Source organism: Leuciscus leuciscus, assembly GCF_965113295.1.
Source record: "Leuciscus leuciscus genome assembly, chromosome: 7".
NCBI lineage: Eukaryota > Metazoa > Chordata > Actinopteri > Cypriniformes > Leuciscidae > Leuciscus > Leuciscus leuciscus.
The window spans coordinates 40,875,663-40,902,502 of record NC_138731.1 but is presented as its reverse complement, the minus strand read 5'-3'; the positions used below and the strand labels follow the sequence as shown (position 1 = coordinate 40,902,502).

Sequence of the window (26,840 nt, the reverse complement as noted above, 5' to 3'; positions counted from 1 at the left end):
CCGAAAACACCGACCATTTCGAAGAATAGAGTCGTCTTGTAGACGGAGCTCTAGCCTGCGTGATCGTGTTTAATACTCCTTCAGGGAGTCCGACATGTACCCGTTGATGGCCCAGACATGAAGGGACCATAGTTCCGGGTGAGGATGCCAGATCGAGCCGCGGGCCTGTGAGAGGAGATCTCTCCTCATTGGTACTGGCCACGGGGCAGTACTTGCTAACTGCATCACGACTGGGAACCAAGGCTGGTTCTTCCAGAACGGTGCTACCAGCAGTACTGAGCATCCTTCTTCCCTGATCCGTTCTATCACCTGAGGCAGGAGAGAGACGGGGGGAAAAGCATAGAGCGGGCGGCGGGGCCACACATGGGCCAGCGTGCTCCTGCTCTTGGAGAAAAATTCTTGACAGTGAGCGTTTTCTTGAGACGCAAACAGGTCCACTTCCGCTCTGCCAAATTTCTTCCACAGCAGATGGACTGTCTGTGGGTGTAGAGACCACTCGCCTGCCGGAACATTGTTCCTGGACAGTCTGTCCGGTCCTATATTCAAGATCCCTGGCACGTGCGCTGCTCTGTGCGAGCGCAGGTTGCACTGAGCCCATACCAGGAGGCGTTCTGCCAGCCTGTACAGTTTCTCGGATCTGATGCCGCCCTGGCGATTTATGTAGGACACCACAGACATGTTGTCCGAATGGACCAAGACGTGGTGTCCTTTTATTTGGGGACAAAAACGCGTCAGCGCGTTGTCTACTGCCAGCATTTCGAGGCAGTTTATGTGCAGGAGCTTCTCCCGTTCTGACCATTGGCCGAAGAACGGTCTGCCCTCGAGCAGCGCTCCCCATCCCGAGGTGGACGCGTCCGTGGACACCACTTTCACCCTCGAGGAAGTCCCCAGGCTTACACCTGATTGGTACCAGTCGTTCGCTTTCCAGGGTTTCAGAGCTGTGACGCACTTCTGATTGACCCTGAGGCGAAGCAAACCGGGTGCCCAGTTCGCTGTGCGTCGAATGTCTACCGCGCGCTGTTGTGATAGTCGCGCTATCATGGATAGTGAGTCCAGTTCTGTGCCCAGGAAAGATATTTTCTGACTGGGTGACAGGGAGCTCTTCGCCCAATTGACACTCAGACCCAAATCCTCGAGGTGATCGAGTAAAATGGTTGTGTGTTCTATGAGCACTGCGCGAGATTGCGCTAGAATCAGCCAATCGTCCAAATAGTTTAGCACTCGCAAGCCTCTCATTCTGAGGGGTGCGAGCGCCGCATCCATGCACTTCGTAAATGTACGGGGTGCCAGGGACAAGCCGAACGGCAGGACTGTGTACTGATATGCCTGGCCCTCGAAGGCGAATCTCAAATATCGCCTGTGACATGACGCTATCTGTATTTGAAAATACGCGTCTTTCAGATCTATTGACACAAACCAATCTCCTTGGCGAATCTGCACAAGGATTTGCCTGGTCGTGAGCATCCTGAACTGTCGCTTCACAAGCACTTTGTTCAGTTGCCTTAGATCTAGTATGGGTCTGAGACCCCCGTCTTTTTTCGGTACCAGGAAGTATCTGCTGTATAGCCCTCCTTCGCTCTGATCTTGAGAGAGAGGCTCTATGGCCCCTTTGCTCAATAGTTTCGTCACTTCGGCTCGAAGTAAATGTGCTACTTCTGTTTTTACCGTGGTCTCGACGCGCGCCACATAGCGGCGAGGGCGTCGGCGAAACTGCAGCGAATAGCCTCTTTCTATAATGTTCAGCACCCACTTCGAAACCCCGGGTAGCTTTGCCCATGCGTCTGCATGGATAGCTAGGGGTTGAATGCGAAGCGCGCTCCGCTCGCTCAGCGATGGAGGAGCTTCGGCGTGCTGTAACACAAGCATGGCGCTCGTGACATTTGAGGCATGGGGCGCGCTGATAACAGCGGGCAGATTGCCCGCGCTCGACTCCTCTGCAGTGGTCAACCGCGAGGGGGAGGGCTGGGCGGTTCCCGTGGGAACTGTCATGTCTATGTGTGGATGTGGGCGCGGGACAGCGGGCACATTTATCACACCGAAAGCATCGTTCGCTTGAGTGAAGCGAGTGCACGTTGGTTTCGTTTTTACAGAAACCGTGCGACATGCATAACGTGGTGTTAGCGGGCACTGGGTAGTGGGCACATTCACCATGTTTGAAGCGCAACCGATCTGAGTCGGTTTTATGTGCGCGAGCCCTGTGTGATAGGCTGTGCTTGTGTGTAGGGATGGGCACTGGGCAGTGGGCATTCTTACTACACATGAAACACCATCGGCCGTGGCCGGGACACCAGAAAATACACTCTTTTGGGGATTTATCTGGGTAGCCGTGAAAACGGCATTTGTGTGCAGGCAAGCGGGTGACAGAACCGACTTGTTGGCTGCAGAAAACACTGGAACAGTCACATTTGCTGGAACTGGACGAGCGAATAGCTTTGGTGTGAGTCTGGCCGCAGCGGGACTGGAACACCGTCGTTTTCCTAGCTGTGCTAGGACGACTTCGGGGCCTCGGGCTTCACCGTGATCCTAGGTCGCGGGCCACGTCCTGCGGGGCGGCGACCGGATGAGCGGGAGCGCGGTGGACGGGCAGTGGACGGTGGCTGTGGCTGTGAGCCCTGAGCAGGCGGTTTCGCACGGCCTGCTGCAGAGCTGGAGCGCTTCGGAAGGAAGTGCTTCATAGCCTGTGACGCTTTCTGTACCTCTGCGAATCTCTCCGCGAAATCCTTGACGGAGGATCCAAAGAGGCCCGTGGCGGAAAGCGGGGCGTCGAGGAACGCGGTGCGTTCAGACTCGGCCATTTCCGAGAGCGTCAGCCAAAGATGTCTCTCAGACACGGTGAGAGAAGCCATAGTCCGTCCAATGGCTTGCGCTGCGGACTTCGTAGCACGGAGAGCGAGGTCCGTGGCACTCCTTAAGTCCGGCACGCAGATCGCGCCAGGTCCTTCCTCATCCAACTTACGGAGGAGATCGGCCTGGAAGATCTGAAGCGTTGCCATGGTGTGCAACGCTGACGCAGCTTGCCCGGCGGCGGAGAAAGCGCGGCGGAGCAGGCTTGACGTCGTGCGGCAAGCTTTAGAGGGTAGGGCCGGCTTAGCGCGCCGTCCAGCGGAGGGCGGGCATAAGTGGGCCGCTATCGCCTCTTCAACCGGCGGCAGCGAAAGGTATCCTTTGTTTTTGGCATCGTCAACGGCGGAGAATGCCAAAGAAACAGCAGGACGCACTCTAGCCGAATAGTTCCAGGACTTGGCGACTTCTTCGTGTAACTCAGGAAGAAAAGGCGCCGGTCTGGACGCAGGCGAAGCGCGCTCCCCAGGCAGGAAAAATCCATCCAGCCGGTTGTGAGCGGGCTGCTCAGGCGAAGACCACTCGAGGCCGAGGCTCGCCGCATGAGTTCCGTCTCAATGGAAGCTCTCTTGCCTGACGACGTGCGGGCAGTTGGTGCGGGGTCCTCAGAGCCCGCCCAATCCTCACTGCCTGACGCCAGGATAGAGCAGGAATCATCCTCTCCCAGCAGGGCTTCCTCATCCGCGATGTCAACGGAAGCGGCGGCAGACGGCGGCCGCTGTCCGTCAGGAAGCGAGACAGACGAAACCGGGGAAGCAAGCGGGCGAACCGGCGAGCTTTGGCGGCTGAGGGAGGGTTCCGGGGCCCGCTGGGCACGGCGCTTTTTACGGCGCGACGCCGCGGCGGGCGGGGGAGCAGTCTCGGTGAAGGAGGCTAAGCGAGTCCTCAGAGTCGCTATTGCCATCAGCTCGCAGTGAGGGCAGCCGCCGTCAGCGAGTGCGAGAGCTGCATGTTCTTCACCCAGGCAGGAAACGCAAACCACGTGGCGGTCCCCGTCGCTGAGTGTGGCTCTGCACGAGCCGCAGGAAGGCATCTTGAAAAAGACGCTAGCTCTTTTAGAATGTGTGTCGCGGCGGCGACACACACACACAAATACAGAGTAATAAGAGAAGGATATAAGCGCCGGAAAGCGCAGCAGGAAGGCAGGAAGGCGGCGCGGCCAGCGACTTCAGTGACTCGTCCCGCTGAAGGTGCTCTCTCTCAGACGGCGCGGCTTCTAATCCAGCTCCAGCGATGCGTGTGCTTCGCTTGAAGGATGAAAAATCAGATAATAGCTGCCTGCGAGCGATATTTATAGGCCTAGACCACGCCCATTTCGGCGGGACGTGACGCAGCGGGCGCGAAGTGCCCTGATTGGGTCTGACGTCACGCCAGGCCTCGCTCGATAGGCTGCTGCAGTTGCCGCAGAGCAGCCAATAGGCGCGCGAGCTGTCTCGCCTATGTCTGCATTGCTGCTGCAACGCGTTTTGCATTATTACAAAATTAAGGATAATTTTTGGCTTCAATATCTCGCGGAAAAGGATTTTCCCCTAGCGTAAGATATCTTACGCAGTACAAGAGACCTCTCGTAAGAGAACTAAGTGATTTTTTAAAAATATTTATTTCCACATTTAATTCCACATCAGACAATCACAGTTGTTCTAAAACACCACTAATAGAATAATCCAATATATTAGTGCTGGAGACGATGGGCCCTATCACACACCTGGCGCAATGCGGCGCCAGACATGTGTGTTTTGTGCTAGTTTCAACCCGACGCGGGTGTGCTGGTCTGAAAACGAGGTGTGTTCAGGCACATTGTTGGCTCGCTGCTATTTTGAGGAACTGATATAGACTGCGCCATTGACTAAGTGAAACCTGGTCTAAAGTCAATGGCACAGTATTTATTTTATTTATTTTTTGTTATTTAAAGGGTGCATTAATATACCCTTTTGTAGGAAAATTAGCAATTAGGGGTCTTCAGTCGAAATTAATTATCACAAGTACAACTCTGTCACAGGTGGAGCTACAAGTTAGTTGATAGTTGGCATGCATGACAAAATATTACAGGTATTCAATTATAGCAACAACAAAAAAGGAGTATAAAAACAATGAATATAAGACGAAAAACACAGAATAAATTTTTTTTTAAAAAATGTATAGATTAAATTCCAAGAAAGAAGCGTCTATTTTTCAGAGAGAGGAAAAAATACATTTCATTTGCTTCTATTTTCATTAATTTTAATAAATTTGACCTTTATTCAGGTGCTCTTTATAATATGAAAATCAAACAATTAATTTAAAGGAAGTCCAGATATAATATTTTCAAAATAACCAAATTAACACTTGATTTTGTCTAGAGTACTAGGTCAAATGATAATATCTTTAAACAGTTTCTGTTAATGTAACAAAATAATTACTACCAAGAAAAAAAAAAAAAAAAAAAAAAAAAAAAAAAAAAACTGCAAAAGAAAAACAAATTTAAAAACAAAATTTTTTTTTTTTTGTTGCTGTACTCCAGTATTTTCTTTTGAAACATCTGTTTCATATACTGATTTTCTATAGATTAAAAGATTAGACAAGACAATTCCTGTCTTTTAATCTTCAAAAAAAATCAGTAATGGCAACATATGTTTCAAAAGAAAATACCAGTGTCACATGCAGCAGTGACGAATTCATTACTTTCTTCAGAAATCACATTTTCTTCAGAAATGTAATTTCAACGTATTTTTTGTTCTTTTTCTTTGTTCAACAGATTATGTGGAAATGGAATGCAAATGTGGGAGTCAGAGGTGTGTGAACATGCAGACAAAGATCACTTGAGCAACACATGTAACTGTATGTTACACTCTAAAAACTGCTGGGTTGTGTTAACCCAATTTTTCGGTCAAATATGGTCTCACCCAACGTTGGGTTAAAAATTAAATTTAAAAATGGACAAACCCAGCCGTTGGTTTACATTTTTAATGTAACCAATGCAATTTGTCCATTTTTAAATTGCATTTTTGTCCATTTTTGATTTTGTCCAAAATGCAATTTGTCCATTTTTAAATTGCATTTTTTAACCCAACGTTGGGTGAGACCATATTTGACCCAAAATTGGGTTAACACAACCCAGCAGTTTTTATGCCACACATATAGAAATACTGTTTTTTTTTTACACTGTACAAACTGTATATTCTATCCTCTAATCCTAACTGATGTATTTTATCAATGTGATCCAAGTATTTGTTTGTAATTCACATTGACAGCATTATGATATATATACTATGTATATTCAAACATTTTAATGAACTATTTAATCCAATTGTTAGGTTTAAAGCACTTAATTAATGACATTTCCCCATTTTCCATGACGTTAAGAGTACTTTTTACAGTCAATAAGTTGTTAACAAAGCATTTCCTAACACTTTACATACCGTATGAGATAATTAAATGATAACACTTTAATTACAGTGACAAATTAATGGAAAAACTCACTATAGTCTATTAATCAGTTTATAAACTAATAATTAACTTCAAACTAATAGTTTGCTAATGATTTGTAAATACTTATAAAGTGTTGCCTTTTTTTCATGCTTGGCACTAATTGCACAAGCAAGTCTAAAAATGAATTATTTCAGCATATTTTTAATTATGTTACTGTGTGTGTTTGTGTGTGTACCTACTTAACCATATTTTGGGGACAAATTTGTAACCCAGAATTGAGCAAAACCTGACAAAATCTTCAAAATTTTAAGCAAAAATTAATTAACGTTTTTTTTTTTTAATTGTAAAAAATGCTTTCTGTGATGGTTTAGGACAGGTTACAAATTTGACATTCAAAATTGAATCAGCAGCAGCCGCGAACAGCCAGTCTGCCAACAAGAAGCATTCTTATAAATTATTTTCAACGGAGAACATTAACAGGGAAAAAGCAGAATGATTTATTTATTTATTTATATAAATATGCTATTATAAACTTGTAGGGGCAACAAATGAACTTCCGACTCTCTCCCATGCCACTCAAAGTAGACATACAGTAAGATGGGCTGTCATTGGACAGTAAAAACGACCGTAGGCTTATACGGTCATTAAAGCGGTCATGTTTGCACTTAGGTTTTATTACGTATTTAGGAGAGTATTGCAAGAAGCTGCTTACATTAACCTTACTTAAAAAAATAAATAAAAAAAGGCTACATTCATGATTTTTCATGAAAATGTATGTTAGAAGTGTAGGCCTAAAATACCTTGGTATCAGCTTGTTTTCATCAATGGTATAATTAATGCAATTACAATTAATTTTGTTTCGCGCTCAGATGTGACGGCAGAATTAATACATTACCAGAATGTGATTACAGAATATATTTAAATTATCCATAAAATTGTCATTTTCTCCTTGTCTTGCGAGTTAACAATAATGTCTGACCAGTAAATTACTTGGTGAACAAAGAAAATAATTTGCCATAGGCAGACATGGGCAGTATTTCAATTAAATGTATTTTAAATACGTATTTAATTACTTTAGTGTATTTTGTAATTTGTATTTTGCAGGTGTGGAAAAAATTAAATGTAGTTTGTAACAAAATATTTTGAGGGAGTGTATTTAGAGTATTTCAAATACTTAAATACTTAAGAAAAATCACCATAAATTATGCTTATCACCATAGTAAATGATTGGTCAGATTTTCGGTCTGATGTTGGCAATAGCAATGTTCAGGTTAGATGCACAAAAATCACGTGACACCCTGTAGACCGGGCTCCCTCCAAGAAGTGAATGAGTTTTGAACACAGGAGAAGAAGTGGCGCTGTCGAAGGGAACCGTCGCAACTCTGTCGTCATTATGTCAAGCCCGCCCCGCCTACTCTATACACAACGTGATTGGCCTGACCCAATTTAGGTTTTTACAGCTCCGAAAGTCAACGGAGAGTTGCTAGACTACCCTGGCTGCAAAATGCATTTTGCTGCCGCTAGGGTGCGTCTAGATTTCTAGGCTATAGTCTAGCAACTCTCCGCTGACTTTCGGAGCTGTAAAAACCTAAATTGGGTCAGGCCAATCACATCGTGTATAGAGTAGGCGGGGCGGGCTTAACATAATGACGACAGAGTTGCGACGGTTCCCTGCTACTTGAAAACAAAGAATGGCGGCTGCTGTCTTTCGAATCGGCTTTGGCCGCGACTCTGGAGGACTTGGAGTTAAGCTTTTCTTTGAGAAAAGAGCAAAGAACGGCACTTAAGTCATTCTTAAAAAAGGAAGATGTGTTCGTAGTTTTGCCGGCCAGATTCAAAAATTGAATCTTTCGACTAACGTTAGGTCCGCTGTTGGGAAAACGCTCTGGTTGGTTGAAGCGCTGTCCTATTGCGTGCAGAGTGAATTTGAAAGACAGCTGTTTATCCCGCCCCTCGGACTGAGCCGTGTCTATGGTGAGTTGCCAGACCTAACATCTTGATGTAGGTTTGGTTTGCCAAAAATACATATTGCTGCCGCTAGGGTGCGTCTAGATTTCTAGGCTAGGCAGTTAGAGTCTCGTGTGTATAAACAAACCCACACATATTATGATTAATATGATTAATCATATATATTATGATTAAAATGGAATTTTGATTTTGTGACGAAAATTCTCGGTCTGTTATTTTTTTCCCCCTGAAGTACTAGCCTATCCCCCCAGATTAGTTTCACCTGTTAAGTTGAATTCTTGAAATAAATCAACTTTTTGATGATATTCTAATTTTATGACCAGCACCTGTACATGCCATTTACGTCAGAGGGAGCTATTTCAGGCCCTGTAGAGATTTAGTGAAATGCCCATGCTTTTTTATTTTGCTATTTCGCCATTTTGAATTTACACATTTCTCATATTTGTGTTATTGCTACTATTTGTGTTATTGACCTTTCAGTAATAATAATTTAAAAAAAGACTTAAGATTATTGTGGGAGTATTTTTGTATTTTCAAAATACTAATTACTTGTATTTTATTTAAATACATTTTTCACATCAGTATTTTGTATTTTATTTTGTTACATTTCATGAGCCAGTATTTGTAGTTTGTAACAAAATAGTTTTTGATGTATTTGTGCCCACCTCTGGCCATAGGCATTGGCATCAGTTAATGCCTAAAAATGTAAAAGTTTTACCTTACAAATAAAATGTAGTTTCATTAATTTTACAATTCGTCGCCGGATTGAATGGGAACATGATTTATTGAAAATATTTGAAAATATATAAGTGGTTAAGTCAATACTTTTTTAATGGCTTGTCAACTTTCCATTCCTCCGTGATTCTAGTCAGTGCTTGAGCGCTGGTCTATGACTGGAAAAGAAACGATACATAGCCTATAGCTTACATGTCGCATTAAACTGGCAGATTTTAGAATGTTGTAGGCAATTATTTTTCAAGTAATTACATGCAGGGGCGTAGCCATCATTTCAAAAGTGAGGGGGACAGAATGCCAAGCGTTATACCAGTTTTTTTTTTTTTTTTTTTCAGACCTTTGTTGACAGGTTTTTGCTTAATTGGCTTAATATGCTATTTATGTTTAAAGAAAGAAAGAAAGAAAGACAGAAAGATGTTCTGTACTTTATACTGCACATAGCCTAGTATTGTATATTGTAGGCTACATATTGTTTACATATTTCACTTTTTTTGTGTGTGTAGTAGGCTATGTCAAACTTCAAGCTTTTAAAACTACTTCAAACTTTCTGGTTACTGGCTTTTTCAAGACAACTTATAGTTTGTCTACAGAATTTTTTATTTAACAATTGTTGCCGAATGATATATGGTAAACATCCTGTAGGCTACACGTTACAACGCTGCATTATTCAAGCAGATATATATCCAAATTCAGCATTAACAATCACCATCTTTATTCTAATTTGAAGGGCTTTGATTACATATCTGTGAAAATAAAAGACAGACTGAAAATAAGCGCACGTTTGTGCGGGTAGTGAATATTTTCAATTTCCAACAAAACTTGTTAATTATTCAACTCGAGAAATAGGCAGTGTTATTCATCATTGTGCAACACAATTCGGATACCACATGACAACTTACAGTGCTTGCTTGACTTTTTCGGGAAAAAGGAGTGAAGCGTTTTTGCCGTTTTGAACTCGTTGCGACCTCTATGATGAAAATTATGGATTCAGCGCGGGTGCGAGCATGGGCGTGTCGTAATGCACGAGTGACTGATTACCATGGAAACGTGAAACTCACGTATGTAGATAGACTCAGAGCCGTTTGGTCGGTACACGATCCGTTCCACCTGCACGATCCGTTTCACGCATGCGTAGTAGACGCAGTAGAAAACGTAGGCTACTCTATTCCTAACGTAACCTCGGTTCTCTCTAGAAGAGGGAACGAGTACTGCGTAATATCTTACGCTATGGGGAAATCTCTTTTCCGCGAGATACTGAAGCCAAAAATGATCCTTAATTTTGGAATAATGTAAAACGCGTTGCGGCAGCACGCAGACATAGGCGAAACAGCTAGCGCGCCTATTGGCTACTCTGCGGCAACTGCAGCAGCCTATCAAAAGGCCCCGTCGTGACGTCAGCTCCAATGAGGGCGCTTCGCGCCCACTGCGTCACGTCCCGCCGAAACGGGCGTAGCCTTGGGCTATAAATATAGCTCGAGAGGCTGGTATAGCTGGTTTTCATCGCCGGAGCGAACCAGAGCGTGTTGCAGGCACGGCAAGATACGCAGTACTCGTTCCCTCTTCTAGAGAGAACCAAGGTTACGTTAGTAACCGAGTACGTTCTCTTACGAGAGGCCCATATAGCACATGATCATAATGGGACTCACAGAGAGTCCAGGAAGAGGGGCTAGAATAGCATCATTCCTATAATAAATAGCATCCTATAAGGAGCAATTATATAGATAGTGTTTCACACACAGCCAGGGCGAAACTCGGCCTAGTCTGGTGAATGTTATGGGTCTTACACACTGCCCATAGAGCTGCATGATCGATCAGCGAGCGTTGCTCAAGCAGTTTCAGTATTCTGGGCCGAAAACATTGGGGCAGACAATACCGATTTATCAGACCGAAAGCAGCTTAGCCTGTAAAGCGGGAACCTCTAGGTTATAAAACCTTATAAATGTAGACGGGGAGGCCCAGCCTGCCGCCATACATATATCTTGTAAGGCAATCCCACTAGACCAAGCCCACGATGAGGCCATGCCTCTTGTGGAGTGCGCTCTAACACCTAACGGGCACTGCAGGCCCTTAGAGGCGTAAGCCAGCGCTATAGCATCGACTGTCCATCTGGATAGGCTCTGTTTCGACACGGCTAGTCCCTTAGAACGTCCGTAGAACGAGACAAAGAGCTGCTCTGTCTGTCTGAAGACAGATGAGCGAGACACATAAGCCCTTAATGCCCTGACCGGGCAAAGGAAGCTGGCGTCCTTCTCCTCGTTAAAGACCGGCAGGGCTGACAGGGAAATCACCTGAGACCTGAACGGTGTGTTGAGGGATTTAGGAACGTACCCGTGCCTCGGTTGAGTATGACTTTCGAGTCATTTGGCCCAAACTCCATACATGTCGCGCTCACTGAGAGTGCTTGCAATTCCCCAATACGCTTCACTGAAGCGAGAGCCAGAAGAAATACTGTCTTGAAAGACAAGTGTTTGATATCCACTGATTGGATTGGCTCGAATGGGGCACCTTTCATGGCCTCCAAGACCGTGGAAAGGTCCCATATGGGAACTGAGGGAGGTGTGGGAGGATTTAGCCTCTTAGCTCCTCTAAGGAAGCAAATGACCAGATCGTTCCTTCCAAGTGACTGGCCAAGCGTTGGTTCAGTAAACGCTGCTATAGCCGCCACGTAAACTTTGAGCGTAGATGGGGTCCTGCCCTTGTCCAGTAGCTCTTGTAGGAAGGAAAGAACCTCCATCACCCCACAATCTGGGGGTGATATGCCACGGGCTGTGCACCAGCCAGAGAACACAGACCATTTCGAAGAATAGAGCCGTCTCGTAGAGGGGGCTATAGCCTGCGTGATCGTGTTTAGCACTCCCTCCGGGAGGGTAGCGGGTACCCGTTGATGGCCCACACATGTAGGGACCAAAGCTCCGGGTGAGGATGCCAGATCGAGCCCCTGGCTTGAGAGAGGAGGTCCCTCCTCACCGGTATCGGCCATGGGGCAGTGCTTGTCAGCTGCATCAGAACTGGGAACACGGCCTGGTTCTTCCAGAACGGAGCTACTAGTAGCACTGAGCATCCGTTTTCCCTGATCCGCTCTAATACATGAGGTAGGAGCGTGACGGGGGGAAAAGCATAGAGCGGGCAGCGGGGCCAGACGTGTGCCAGCGCGTCCATGCTCTTGGAGAAAAACTTCGGACAGTGAGCGTTTTCTTGAGACGCAAACAGGTCTACTTCCGCTCTGCCGAATGTCTCCCACAGCAGCTGGACTGTCTGTGGGTGTAAGGACCATTCTCCTGCTGGAACATTGTTCCTGGACAGTCTGTCTGGTCCCACATTCAGGTGGCCGGGCACGTGCGCTGCTCTCAGCGAGCGCAAATTGCGCTGAGCCCAGACCAGGAGGCGTTCCGTCAGCCTGTAAAGGTTTCGGGACCTGATACCTCCCTGGCGATCAGTGTTAATTTCGTTGACGAATAATTTTCGTCATTATTTTCGTCAACCACATTTTTTCACAGACGAAAACGAGACGATAATTAAATAAAAACTAGTTTTGAATGACAAAAACTATGACGAAAATCTATTGACATTTTCGTCAACGAATAAAAACTAGACGAAAATGTTAGATAGTGACGATTTGGGAAGCGATCCAGTCTGCATTTGTGGTAGATGCGCACAATTGTACTGTAACGTGAGCTACCCAGCGGCACACGAGTTGGCATGCGCTGCATGTCTCATGAAGCGTTAAAACATGTAAACGTCTGGGAGAATGAGTAGAGCAGACATGAAGATCTGAATAAAGAGTGACGACGCAAAAAAAGAGCTCTATTCGGTACGGTTTTCTGTGCGCACACACCCGACCTGAAGCGTGCAGCCATTCACATAGACACCTAGCCTATACAGCGCGCGAGTACAGAATTGAGCTCTCTTTCGTGTCTGAATGGACAAATACACACAAATATTATGTCTAAATGTCCGTTTTGGAGAGTATTCACGTAAATTATGTCGGTTATGTCTTCTTAAACAGTTGTGAGTGTATCTATGTATGTGCATCAGTGCATTGGATCCGCATGTCATTGGACATGATCCGATGTCTTAAAGTGACAGTGGGTAATAAACCTAATGCGGTCTGTGTCCTTAATATTGATCAAGCAACAAAAGAAAAAGAGAAAAGCATTCACTGCTCGTTAATAGCTTTAATAAGGATTAATTATATTTAACGCATACAAATAAATATGTCTGCTTGAAAGAATAGAGAATGATGTAAGTAGTTATAAAGAATTCATATATCATTCATTGAAAAAAAGACTGTCTTCTACTTTAGGAAAAGTGGTTTTATTTAATTTTAAGATATTTTTTAAGTTACAGTAATTATATCTATATTGCACGTTCAAACTTTAAAATCATTCATAATAGCAGGTTAATATATGTTTTCTCCGGGAGTATATGGGTTTGGAAATTTTAGAGAAATTCTAAGTAAATGCATTTAAATTGAAACCCATTATATTTTAGTCGACTAAATCTACTGTAGATTTAGTCGACTAAAATCTTATTGTATTTCGTCGACTAAAACTAGACTAAAACTAAAACATTTCAGATGACTAAAATATGACTAAAACTAAATGGCATTTCAGTCAAAAGACTATGACTAAAACTAAATCAAAATTTGCTGTCAAAATTAACACTGCTGGCGATTTATATAGGCCACCACTGACATGTTGTCCGAATGGACCAAGACGTGGTGTCCTGCTATCTGGGGACAAAAGCGCCTCAGCGCGTTGTCGACTGCTATCATTTCCAAGCAGTTTATGTGTAGAAGCTTTTCCCGTTCTGACCACTGGCCAAAGAACGGTCTGCCCTCGAGCAGCGCTCCCCATCCCGAGGTGGAGGCGTCCGTAGACACCACCTTCACACTCGAGGAAGTCCTCAGGCTTACACCTGACTGGTACCAGTCGATCGCTTTCCAAGGTTTCAGGGCTGAGATGCATTTCTGTTTGACCTTGAGGCGAAAAAGACCGGAGGTCCACGCTCGGCGCGGCACTCGCACTTTTAACCAGAACTGCAGTGGGCGCATGCGAAGCAGACCCAGCTGGAGTACTGATGATGCTGAGGCCATGAGACCCAGCATCCTTTGAAACTTTCTGAGCGGGACTATAGCGCCGCAGCGGAAGGTTTCCGTCATGCGCTGAATGTCCAGTCTGCGCTGTGGCAAAAGCTGAGCTGTCATAGACAACGAGTCCAGTTCTGTGCCCAGAAAAGATATTCTCTGACTGGGAGACAGTGAACTCTTCGCCCAATTGACTGAGACCCAAGTTCTCGAGATGTTCGAGTAACATGGTCCTGTGTTCTATGAGCTCTGAGTGAGTCTGAGCTAGAACCAGCCAATCGTCCAAGTAGTTCAAAACTCGCATTCCCCGAAGTCTCATCGTGAATGTACGGGGTGCTAGGGACAGGCCAAACGGTAGAACTGTGTATTGAAATGCCTGGCCCTCGAAGGCGAATCTCAAAAATCGCCTGTGACGTGACGCTATTTGTATTTGAAAATACGCGTCCTTCAGATCTATTGACACAAACCAGTCCCCTTGGCGAATTTGCGAGAGGATTTTCCTGGTTATGAGCATTTTGAACCGGCGCTTTGCAAGCGCTTTGTTCAGCTGTCTTAGATCTAGAATGGGTCTGAGACCCCCGTCTTTTTTCGGTACCATAAAATATCTGCTGTACAGACCCCCTTCGCTCTGAGCTTGAGATAAAGGCTCTATGGCCCCTTTGCTCAACAGTTTCGCAATCTCGGTTCAAAGTAGATGTGCTACTTCCTTTTCCACCGTGGTTTCGATTCGCGCCGCGCAACTGCGGGGGCGTCGAGCGAACTGTAGCGAATAGCCTCTTTCTATAATGTTCAGCACCCATTCTGATACCCCGGGGAGCTTTGCCCATGCATTCGGACGAATAGCTAGGGGTTGAATGAGATCTGGGCTCTGGCCGTGACATTGTGGCGGCCGTAGAGCTTCGGTATGCTGTAACATAGACGCCGCATCTGCAGCGTTTGAGGCGGGGGGCGCGCTGATCACAGCAGGCAGCCTGTCCGCTCTCGACTCTCCTTGGGCGAGGGAGAACGAGTGGGGGGAATAGCTGAGGGAGAACGAGTGGGGGGAACCCCGTGGGACTTGTCATGTCTGTGAGTGAATGTGGACGTATAACCGCGGGCACATTTACTGCACTGAAAACACCGTCGGCCTGAGCTGACTGTATGTGTGTTGGTTTCGTTTTTACAGAAACCGAAAGACATGCAGTGTGTAGTATTTAATGCACAAACGATATGAGTCGATTTTATGTGCGTGAGCCCTGTGGGGCGGGCTGTGTCTGTGTGTAGGAATGAGCACTGGGCAGCGGGCATTTTTACTACACACATAACACCATCGCCCGTGGCCGGAATACCAGGAAAAACACTCTTTGAGAGATTCATCTGGGTCGCCGTAAAAACGGCGTTTGTGTGCAGGCAAGCGGGCCGTGGTACCGGCTTGTTTACTGCATAATACACTGGAACAGTCGCATTTTCTGGAACTGAACGAGCGAGAAGTTTTGGTGGAAGTCTGGCCGCAGCGGGACTTGAACACCGTCGTTTTCCTAGGCGGGCTAGGAAGACTTTGAGGCCTCGGGCTTTATCTCAACCTTCTGCCGGGGCCCACGTGGGGGGCGGCGGCCGGCAGAGCGAGAGCGCGGTCTCGAGTCTCGGGCCTGTCGACGCTGTGAAGCGGCGGCGGTGGGCTGCGGCTGCGGCTGGGAGCTTCGAGCAGACGGCTGTTTAGAGCGGCCTGTTGCAGAGCTAGCGCGCTTCGGCAGGAAATGCTTCATGGCTTGTGACGTTTTCTGCACCTCAGCGAATCTGTCCGCGAAATCTTTGACTGAAGATCCAAAGAGACCAGCAGGAGAGATGGGGGCGTCGAGGAACGCAGCGCGCTCTGAGTCCGGCATCTCAGAGAGCGTCAAACATAAGTGTCTCTCAGCAACGGTGATAGAGGCCATGTTCCGCCCTATGGCCTGTGCTGCGGATTTAGTGGCGCGGAGTGCAAGATCCGTAGCGCTTCTTAAATCCGGCACGCTGATAGCTTCCGGCCCTTCCTCATCCAGCTTTCAGAGAAGGTTGGCTTGGAAGATCTGCAATGTGGCCATTGTGTGCAACGCAGATGCAACCTGTCCAGCGGCGGTGTAAGCGCGGCTGTGCATGGCTGAAGTAGTGCGGCAGGCTTTAGATGGAAGCGCCGTCTTTGCACGCCGTCCAGCAGAGGGCGGGCAAAGATGGGCAGCTACCGCTTCTTCCACCGGAGGAAGAGAATGGTATCCTCTGCTTTTAGCACTGTCCACCACGGAGAATGCTGCTGAGGCAGAGGTACGCACCCTGGCTGAGAAGGGGGCACACCAGGACTTCGCGAGTTCTTCATGAAGCTCAGGAAGAAATGGCGCGGGTCTAGAAGGTGGCGAAACGCGGTCTCCTAGCAGGAAACAACCATCCAGCCGGTTGTGCGCAGGCTCCGTGCCTGTGTGAGCAGGCGCGTTAGCTCTGCTTCAATGCTCGCTCTTTTCCCGGAAGACTCGCGAGCAGAGGGGGCAAGATCCACAGAGCTCGACCAATCCTCACTGCCCGACGCCAGGATAGAGCAGCTGTCCTCCTCTACAATCGCCACTTCTTCAGTGTCATCCACAACGGAAGCGGCGGCAGACGGCGGCCGTTGTCCGGGAGTGATAGACTCAGGTGAAGCTGGCGGGCGAACCGGCGAGCCTGTAATGGTTGGAGGAGGCTCCGGGACCCGCTGAGCACGGCACTTTTTCGTCTCGTGGAAGAATGCCAGGCGAGTCCTCAGAGTCGCCATAGGCAGTAGCTTGCAGTGAGGGCATCCGCCGTCAGCGAGAGCGAGAGCTGCATGTCCTTCATCCAGGCAGGAAACGCAGATTACATGGCGGTCCCCGTCGCTGAGTGGGGCTCGGCACGAGCCACAGAAGGTGCGAGACATCTTAAGAAAGACGCTCGAGCTCTTTTAGAGAGAGAGTGTGTGTCGCGGCGGCGAACACACTAGTATGTAAAGGATATAGTGCGCCGGATAGCGCAGCAGGAACAGCGGCAGAAGGCGGCTCGGCCAGCGGCTTCGATGCAAGGCTCGTCTCGCTGAAAGGCTTTCTCGACGGCGCGGCTTCTTCTCTCTGGATCCAGCGATGCGTGAGCTCCGCTGAAGAGATGAAAATCAGCTATACCAGCCTCTCGAGCTATATTTATAGCCCAAGGCCACGCCCGTTTCGGCGGGACGTGACGTAGTGGGCGCGAAGCGCCCTCATTGGAGCTGACGTCACGACGGGGCCTTTCGATAGGCTGCTGCAGTTGCAAGTTGGTCTCATTGACTTCCATATTAGGAAAAAAAAAAGTCAATGAGACCAGAAACTGTCTGGTTACTGATATTCTTCTAAATATCTTCCTTTCTGTTCAGCAGAAGAAAGAAATTAATAAAGGATTAAAACAACATGAGGGTGAGTATATGATGACAGAATTTTCATTTTAAAGTGGAGTATCCCTTTAATAGACTATTTTGACTCTTTGAATTTTAAAGGGCACCTATTATGACTCTTTTCACAAGATGTAAAATAAGTCTCTGATGTCCCCAAAGTATGTATGTGAAGTTTTAGCTCAAAATACCCAACAGATAATTTTTTACAGCATGTTTAAATTGTCATTTTTTGGGGCTCAGAAAAGCGCGCTGTTTTAGTGTGTGCCTTTTAAATGCTAATTAACTGCTGCTGCCGGCCCAGGGGGCGGAGCCTCACGAGCTCGCTCAGAACCATCTGATAATATCAGAACAGAAACTCTCAGTTGCAGTGTTCATTACGACTCGGAGTCGGACAATAATGCCCACAGAGCCAGAGAATATATGCTGTATGGAGATAGAACAGGTATAGTTTAGTTTAATTATGGTTATAATTTACTTGTCATCTGCTTTTATCCACTATTAATACAAGCCTGCTGTAGTAGACCCTGTCCGAATGATGACCAAAATATACTGATGAGTTCAGTGAAGTTTATTGTACATCACACAAAAGATGAAGCGTTAGTTTTACTCCAGAGAATCACAGTAAGAGCTGAATAAACACAGTATAAGAAGTGAGTATTAAAGTCTTATCCATAAACTTTCTCTCTCTCCCTTTCATTATCAACAACATACACAGCGAAGTACACAAAACACTCGTTACAACTAACAGTAAACAAATATAAACACACCTTTTCAGTGGGTGCTAAATAAACTGGTAAACCTTATATCCGTAAAATGACTCGATGAGCTGTCATAAAGAGCACGCTCTCACTTTCATTTCTGCCGTGGTCAGTAACGTTAGGCCTGTCGCTCTGAAGACCATAAGCTGGATCACAAACAGTACAGATCCATCCTCGAGTAACAACGAGAGTAAATGAAGACTGCTTCTTACATCCAACAACAACACACCTCAATCGCTTAGGAGACATTCTTGTCTACAGCTGCTCAAGCTGGAAACAATGGCGGACTGTGTCCAGCTCACTCAGGGCGGGTCTATGCTCAAACTGCAGTGTCAATCAACAGTCGTGGGAGGGGCCTGTGCAATTCTACATCACATTGCATAGAATCTTAGAACAGCTTATTCTGAGACAGTGCTTATGATTTATTGAAATTGTAAAAAAAAACACTGGGTGGATTTTTATCATTCTAGGGTGGTTTTGCTCACACACTGCCAACACACTAGCCTGGGAAAACCCAGACAACTTACGGCAAATTTAGATTTGCTCCGCAAGTAGTCTGGCAAAGAGCTCATTCAAGCCCATTTCTAATCCCTCGAATCGCGGCACCAATCAGAAACGTTGGGGCGGGCTTTACACGATGACGATCGCTCTGATTGGTTTTAGGTCTATCCAATTGCGCCCAAAAGGCATTTGAGTGACGTCCGTTGGTGAAGCGCAGCAACTTTTAAATGCATATTAAAATTGCAAACACATGAGGACAGTCTCCATGAAAGACCCACTGGCAGATGAACGTGCTACTACATTTCTCTCCGAAACGGTAGGAAATGAAATTAGATTTAATAGAGGATTTTAACTGTGACAAGATGATTGACAGGGCAGTTTACGTGACAGGACGCACGCAACAGATCCGTCCGATAAAGATGACGAAGTAGTATGTCCCAAAACTTGCCTACTTTTTAGTCGTCCCCCGCGTCCCCCACGTAATCTCTTGTTTTGCCTGGATCTTTGATGTAAACTCGTGAACGCCCCCCTTTCAAAAATCTTGCTTCCAACCGTTGTTCTCTGAACACGAAAAAGGGGGACACGTCGGTACCGCCCGTTTAGGATGTGGGTTAAGGGTAAGTTATAAAATATATAACTATCTGTATATAAAAACAACAGAATTCTATGCAATGTACCAGATAGCTAAGTAAACGTGTGATTTTTTGTCCCGATGAGGAAAAACATCTTATAAATCATACTATGTGAGGTTTTCTGAAAATGCAAAAATGCAGAAGGTTTCCTGTGATGGGTAGGTTTTGGGGTAAGGGATAGAATATAGTTTGTACATAACTTTAATAATAATTATACAGTAATAAAGTACTTAAATCATGTGCAAACTAGTAGTTTATTGTTAATTCATAATTGTAGTCTCTACATTGTTAATATGTTAGTATATACAAATTCATCATTGTCACTGTAATTACCAAAATTACTATTGTTTAATTAGCTCATATTCAAAGAGTTAGATATTGTTTTTTTTTTATGCTTTAACTAATTAACCATAAATAGTTCTCACATTAGATAAGGTCACGGAAAATCTGAAAATGTTATTAGTATTAGGTGTTTGTACAAAAGGCCACTTAATGAGGAGTAAGAGAATGTCAGAGCGCTGTCATACTAATGCTAGTGTGGGGACCTGAAGACATGCATCAAGACATGAGTGCTGAAGACATGCATCAAAGTTATTATCAGCCTCAGATTGGATGAACGGCCTGTGTCTAAAGTATTTGCACATTGCCACTTAACTTCTGCTGCTTGACTTCACGAAGTAGGGATCATTATGATATTAACACACAGAAGAGGTGCAGGTTTTGCAATCAATACTTGCCCACAGACAGGAAGAGACAAACACATAATTATGAAATATTTCTAAATACTAATATATATATATTTATAAATTATATAACTTCCTCAGTCCATCCACAGATGGAAATTGGATAACTATTCTCTTACCTTGCAAGTAGTCTGTGCCAGTAGTTTATTTTGTAAACTATCTATTGGAACAGCTGATTTGCAACAGATAATGTAGGCCAGAGTGTGCCACCATTATAAGTTTAAGGGGCATTTTGCAAATATTACTGGTCCTGCACAGGCCTAATGCATGAATATAAGATATATTCAAGATGAGGCAAGCATGGTGGATCAATATAGTTAAATATAATGGTAATTATACAAAAATGTATACATTTTACAAAACTAGTACAAAATGCCCGTGCAAAATCAGTTTTTGTGTGTGTTTTTAGTAATTGTTGGTTTGGTGCCCGTGAAAGAGACTGTGAACGCATTGAATAGGATATGTTTAGTTGGTGAATAGCATAGGCTACTATTACACAGTAGCGATAACGTTAAGCGTACCAGAATGCAATACAATATTCAGAAGTAAACAGCATAGCTGACTTACAGATTCAGTTAACATCCACAAATGAATAAACGCGTCGATTGCAAAATCAGTTTTTGTGTGTGTTTTTAGTAATTGTTGGTTTGGTGTATTTGAGTGCTCACTGTTACAATTACACAGCAAAAGTTCAGTGACATTTGTATTTGTGCATGGTAGAAAGCAAATGCTGATACTGACATAATGACATACAATAAATGTGGAAAATTGAACTACACGATTCAGGGAGCAGGCTACACAGTGAACTCAGAGAAAACACTACTTACGTGCTTCTTTTATCGATATACACTCACCTAAAGGATTATTAGGAACACCATACTAATACTGTGTTTGACCCCCTTTCGCCTTCAGAACTGCCTTAATTCAACGTGGCATTGATTCAACAAGGTGCTGAAAGCATTCTTTAGAAATGTTGGCCCATATTGATAGGATAGCATCTTGCAGTTGATGGAGATTTGTGGGATGCACATCCAGGGCACGAAGCTCCCGTTCCACCACATCCCAAAGATGCTCTATTGGGTTGAGATCTGGTGACTGTGGGGGCCATTTTAGTACAGTGAACTCATTGTCATGTTCAAGAAACCAATTTGAAATGATTCGAGCTTTCCCAGCAAACATTTGGACGTTTAATGACCGTTGAAAAGACGTCCGTCCGAGACGTCCCGTCATGGTTGAAAAATAGTTCCAAAATGGAAGTTGAACCGACGTCATTTCTGGCCGTGAATTCCACGTCTTTTCTGGCCGTGAATTCCACGTCTCTTCTGCGCGTCCCTGGACGTCTAAATGCGTCGTCATATGTGTTTAAATGTGTTGCTGCATAATTTAAGTGTATATATAAGCCTGCATATAAAATAATCACACACCTATTGTGTAACATCGTGAAAGACAATCAAGTCTTGAGGTTTAGCCTACACATCTTGACAAAGGTTCTAAAAAGGTCCAAAATTGGTCCAGTCAGACCTGAACGTCAATAAAACGTTTTAATCACGTGTACATCAAAAACAATAACACATTATTTGTGGACATAAGCAAAAAAGAAGCATGTTCTGATTAAGCACAACATTTTATTGATATTGAACAGCCAAAATTTCTCTTTATTTTTTTCAATGTTTAACATTTCGTGAGCTTAGAATTTTAAGGTTCTATCTCCACTTTTGGTTGAAATTGAGTTTTTGACAATCTGATCCATTAGGTGTTTATTAATGCCTGTGTGGTGTTATTTTTGTAAAAAAAAAAAAAAATTGTTAGTAGTTATTATAAAATAAAAGGTTCCATCTCACAAAACATAAACCGAGTTTAAAAACTTTGATGCTTTATAAACTACAATAAACGGAGATAGAACCTTATAATTCTAAGCTCTCGATTTGTTAACCAAACTAAAATACCAATTGCAAAATACTGAATTATTATATAAAGATAGTTCACCCAAAAATGAAAATTATGTAATTTACTCACCAAATTCCAAACCTGTATGAGTTTCTTTCTTCTGCTGAACACAAAAGAAGATATTTTGAAGAATGTTTGTAACCAAGCAAATAGAGCATCCACTGACTACCATTATTGGAGAAAAAATGATTATTAATGGGAAGCGACATCTGCTTGGTTACAAACATCTAAACATCTTTGTGTTTAGCATAGAAAGGTATACAGGTTTGAAACATGAGGTTGAGTAAATGATGACAATTTTCATTTTTGGGTGAACTATCCCTTAAACACATTGTTTGGCTCATTTTTTGTATCCACCACCCCCAGCTCTTCCTGGAGTGTGTTTCAGGTGTTCTGCCATTGCTGCATCAATTTCAGTGTCTGTAGCATGTGGGCTCCACCTCTTCACAGCATCTAAGGGAAGAGAATATATTTCTTTTTAAAATAAATGAAAATAAAAAATTTGAGGTAAATGACATGCACTTATTTTCAAAATATTTGTATGGTCTTCAGCTAAATTCAAAACAGCATTTGTCCCCTGCCTCTTCAATACCACTGTGGTGCCCTTGAGAAAGACCCTTAACTAGGTGTGTAACAGTGAGAAAGTGAACAGGACATTTCTGATAAAGACAGGTGGGCTGTGATGTCCCCTGAATAGACATGTTTAGCAATTCTAAAATTACAAAATTTTTAAAGCAGTTACTGAAAACATACATGTTCAAATCCAGCTAAACATTTCATTCTACTTCAGATAATTTACTTTCTGAAAGAAACTCTCAAAAGGCTACATTAATAATTTACAGTAATAACTTTGACTGTATCATTAAACATACTTTATACTATGGTATACCGTTGTATAAGTTCAAAGCAACTTTTAGCCTACTAGCTAATTTTAGCCAAACTCAGTTAGCCAATTTCAGTTGACAATGTGGGCATCATTTCTTTCGGTTCATTCATGTCAAACAAGTAAAACTCTAGCACGTGAATCTAATAATACAAAATGTACGTACCCAACAGTAGATTTTTAATAATATGGGCCTCAATTCCTCCTCTCTTCGTGGTTGTTCAAACTTCAGTGTTCCGGAGTGAGTCTATGGGGAAAACGCGTTAACATCTCGTGAGATAATCTAACCTATCGCGGGATTTGGTAATGTCGGGAGATCTTTTGTTACATCTTGGCAGCACAGTTTTGGCAATTACATCCAACTCAGACATAAATGGTGACCAGATATATTTCTGTTTTACATGCATACATTCCATAAAAAACAAACAAAAAAAAAACACAACATTACCGAAAAGGTAAGGTAGGCTAAGGTTGAAATAATGACTAAAATGCAGAGGCTTTGCATTAACTTAACCACACTGGGAACTGTGTGATTATAATTTATTTAAACAAGATAAAGTAAATATATTTACTTTGTATACAATTCGTGTATTTCATAAAGATAATTCCTGGGGGGTTTTTTTCTGTCTTGCTTGACTAGATGTGTAAAGGACGTCAGTGGACGTGTATTCACAGCCTTGACGTGTAAAGGACGTCAGTGGACGTCTTCACAACCTCTTAAAAACTACTTGGGCAATTAAATGAATTTTTGAAGTATTAACCATGCAAGGATTAAGCACAGCTTTTGCATATTTCACAAGGATTCCATGATGGAGGGTCATGATGGACTATAAATGCACGTGTAAAAGACGTCGCCAGGTGACGTCCTCTCACCCGATACTATAGACGTGTAAAGGACGTCAGTGGACGTATTCACACAACTTATTAAAACTTTAATTTAATAAAAAATTTAATTAATTATTGCAGTATTAACCACACAAGGATTAAGCACAGCTTTATCACAATTGATTTCATAGAGGGTCATGATGGACTATAAATGCACGTGTAAAAGACGTCGCCATGGTGACGTCCTCTCTCACCCGAAACACAACATGGTATATATTGAACTACACGTAGCTAAAAGTCAAAATAACAATTATACATGCAACCTCAGATAACTGTAGACATGCACACATGTATCTGAATGCATTTTTAGGAAATGTTCTGTGTTACATATTTTTACCGATTTATGCCGTCATACCGCGACTATTTTTGGCCAGGGACACGACGTTGCCGTCGGACCAATGTTTGCTGGGTTGTGACATGGTGCATTATCCTGCTGGAAGTAGCCATCAGAGGATGGGTACATGGTGGTCATAAAGGGATGGACATGGTCAGAAACAATGCTCAGGTAGGCCGTGGCATTTAAACGATGCCCAATTGGCACTAAGGGCCCTAAAGTGTGCCAAGAAAACATCCCCCACACCATTACACCACCACCACCAGCCTGCACAGTGGTAACAAGGCATGATGGATCCATGTTCTCATTCTGTTTACGCCAAATTCTGACTCTACCATCTGAATATCTCAACAGAAATCGAGACTCATCAGACCACGCAACATTTTTCCAGTCTTCAACTGTCCAATTTTGGTGAGCTCTTGCGAATTGTAGCCTCTTTTTCCTATTTGTAGTGGAGATGAGTGGTACCCGGTGGGGTCTTCTGCTGTTGTAGCCCATCCGCCTCAAGGTTGTGCGTGTTGTGGCTTCACAAATGCTTTGCTGCATACCTCGGTTGTAACGAGTGGTTATTTCAGTCAAAGTTGCTCTTCTATCAGCTTGAATCAGTCGGCCCATTCTCCTCTGACCTCTAGCATCAACAAGGCATTTTCGCCCACAGGACTGCCGCATACTGGATGTTTTTCCCTTTTCACACCATTCTTTGTAAACCCTAGAAATGGTTGTGCGTGAAAATCCCAGTAACTGAGCAGATTGTGAAATACTCAGACCGGCCCGTCTGGCACCAACAACCATGCCACGCTCAAAATTGCTTAAATCACCTTTCTTTCCCATTCTGACATTCAGTTTGGAGTTCAGGAGATTGTCTTGACCAGGACCACACCCCTAAATGCATTGAAGCAACTGCCATGTGATTGGTTGATTAGATAATTGCATTAATGAGAAATTGAACAGGTGTTCCTAATAATCCTTTAGGTGAGTGTATATCTAACAATATCTTTTGCATTTCTAATCCAAACAACGTCAAACTTGGCACTGCACTTACTCATGCCCGTAGTAAGACACCTGTCAAGTTTGAAATCCATCATACTAACGGTTCGAGAGATATGCAAATAACACACACGGACACACACACACACACACACACACACACACACACACACACAGACACACTGACAGAAAGACGTTCCCGCAATTTATAGATTGATATAATATACAGAAGTAAACGCGACGATTTAGGGGGCAGGCTACGTGTAAACGCGACGATTCAGGGGGCAGGCTACACCGTGAACTCCGAAAAAATGCAGATAGATATAATATACAGAAGTAAACGCGATGATTCAGGAAGCAGGCTACACAGTGAACTCCGAAAAAATGCAGATAGATATGTCACCGGGTGACGAATGGGAACTTCGAATAGAGAACGAGTCCCCCTGGGGAAACATTTCCGGTGTGACAACAGGCCGGTTCCGGCGGCCTGTCATGGCTGCCTATGTTGATGAGTAACAGCTGCAGTGGATAATCAAGCAGCTATTGGAGCGTGTGTTGGGAACGGGTGATTTAAAAGAGCGGCCGTTTGAAGAGACAGGCGCGTGTGCAGGCAAGCAGAGCGGTCTCGATTAAAGTTGAGGTTACAGGAAGATGAGAGGCAGAGGCGGCGGGACAGTAGCAGAAGTAAAGACGGTTGGTGTGGCGAGGGAAACGAGTGTGTTCTGAATTACAGATTGTTGGTCGAACTTGGTGTCTCCCTTTTGAAAGTATCATCATAGTGGATTTGCCGGCCCCGACGAGCTGAAGTGAAGGTACACTTTTCACTGTTAAGTCAAGTCAAGTCAAGTCAAGTTTATTTGTATAGCGCTTTTCACAATACAGATTGTATCAAAGCAGCTTCACAGTATTAAATTAAAATAATACAACAAAGTTTGTTTCAAGAGGAATTATTGATTGATGAAATAAAATTAAATATCCCCAAAATATCCCCAACTGAGCAAGCCAAAGGCAACAGTGGCAAGGAACCGAAAAACTCCATCAAGTGACCTAATGGTGTCCTAAAACTCCATCAGGTGACCTAATGGAGAAAAAAAACCTTGGGAGAACCCAGGCTCAGTCGGGGGCCAGTTCTCCTCTGGCATTTATGAGCTAGAGGCCGGATTGTAGTTTGAACTGTAGGATTATATGAATGCCTGGCTGAAGAGATGCGACTTTAATCTAGTTTTAAACTGGGAGAGCGAGTCTGAGCAACGAACAGTATCAGGAAGACTATTCCAGAGTTTTGGAGCCAAATGTGAAAATGCTCTCCCTAGCCTCCTTTGGTGGTTCTGGATATCCTAGGATGTTAAGCGGTGTGTCACTGCAGTGTTTGACGATTGAAGTGAGCACGTGTGAGGATTTAAAGTGGTTTGATTCATGCACGAGTATGGGAAAGTTTGATGTTACCAGCACTCTGAAAGCTTAGTCGGAGATCGTCTAGTCCGGTGGGGTACCAAGAATTAATGTGGACATAGAGAACCTGTTATCCGCCACTGCATTCTGCCATTGTTGCCCTGTGGTAAGAAGACTCAGTTATTTTTTTTATTTTTTTTATTTTTTATTTATTATTATTTTTTTATTTTATTTAACAGACAGACATACAGACCAAAATAGTGCAGTAACGAACAATTTAGTAATTCCATAATTCCTGAAGTGAAATAAAAGTGTGTAAATGTGTGTGTGTGTGTGTGTGTGTGTGTGTGTG

At 44.2% G+C, this 26,840-nt stretch overlaps 1 protein-coding gene and 1 long non-coding RNA gene across 3 annotated transcripts in view; both read right to left on the bottom strand.

The window, feature by feature from the left end:
- LOC309502394 (legumain-like) overlaps positions 1-26,840 on the bottom strand; it is a 165,187-nt gene that overhangs the window by 31,289 nt on the left and 107,058 nt on the right. The gene's annotated exons all lie outside the window — the stretch shown is intronic.
- LOC309502818 lies at positions 21,666-24,174 on the bottom strand. 2 transcript variants are annotated; one of them, XR_014207407.1, is made up of 3 exons: positions 24,113-24,174; positions 23,057-23,137; positions 21,666-22,460 (listed from the first exon to the last, which is right to left on the bottom strand). It is a non-coding gene; the product is annotated as an uncharacterized lncRNA (long non-coding RNA). The 2 variants fall into 2 exon arrangements; XR_014207408.1 differs by lacking the exon at positions 24,113-24,174 and having other exon boundaries at positions 23,057-24,106.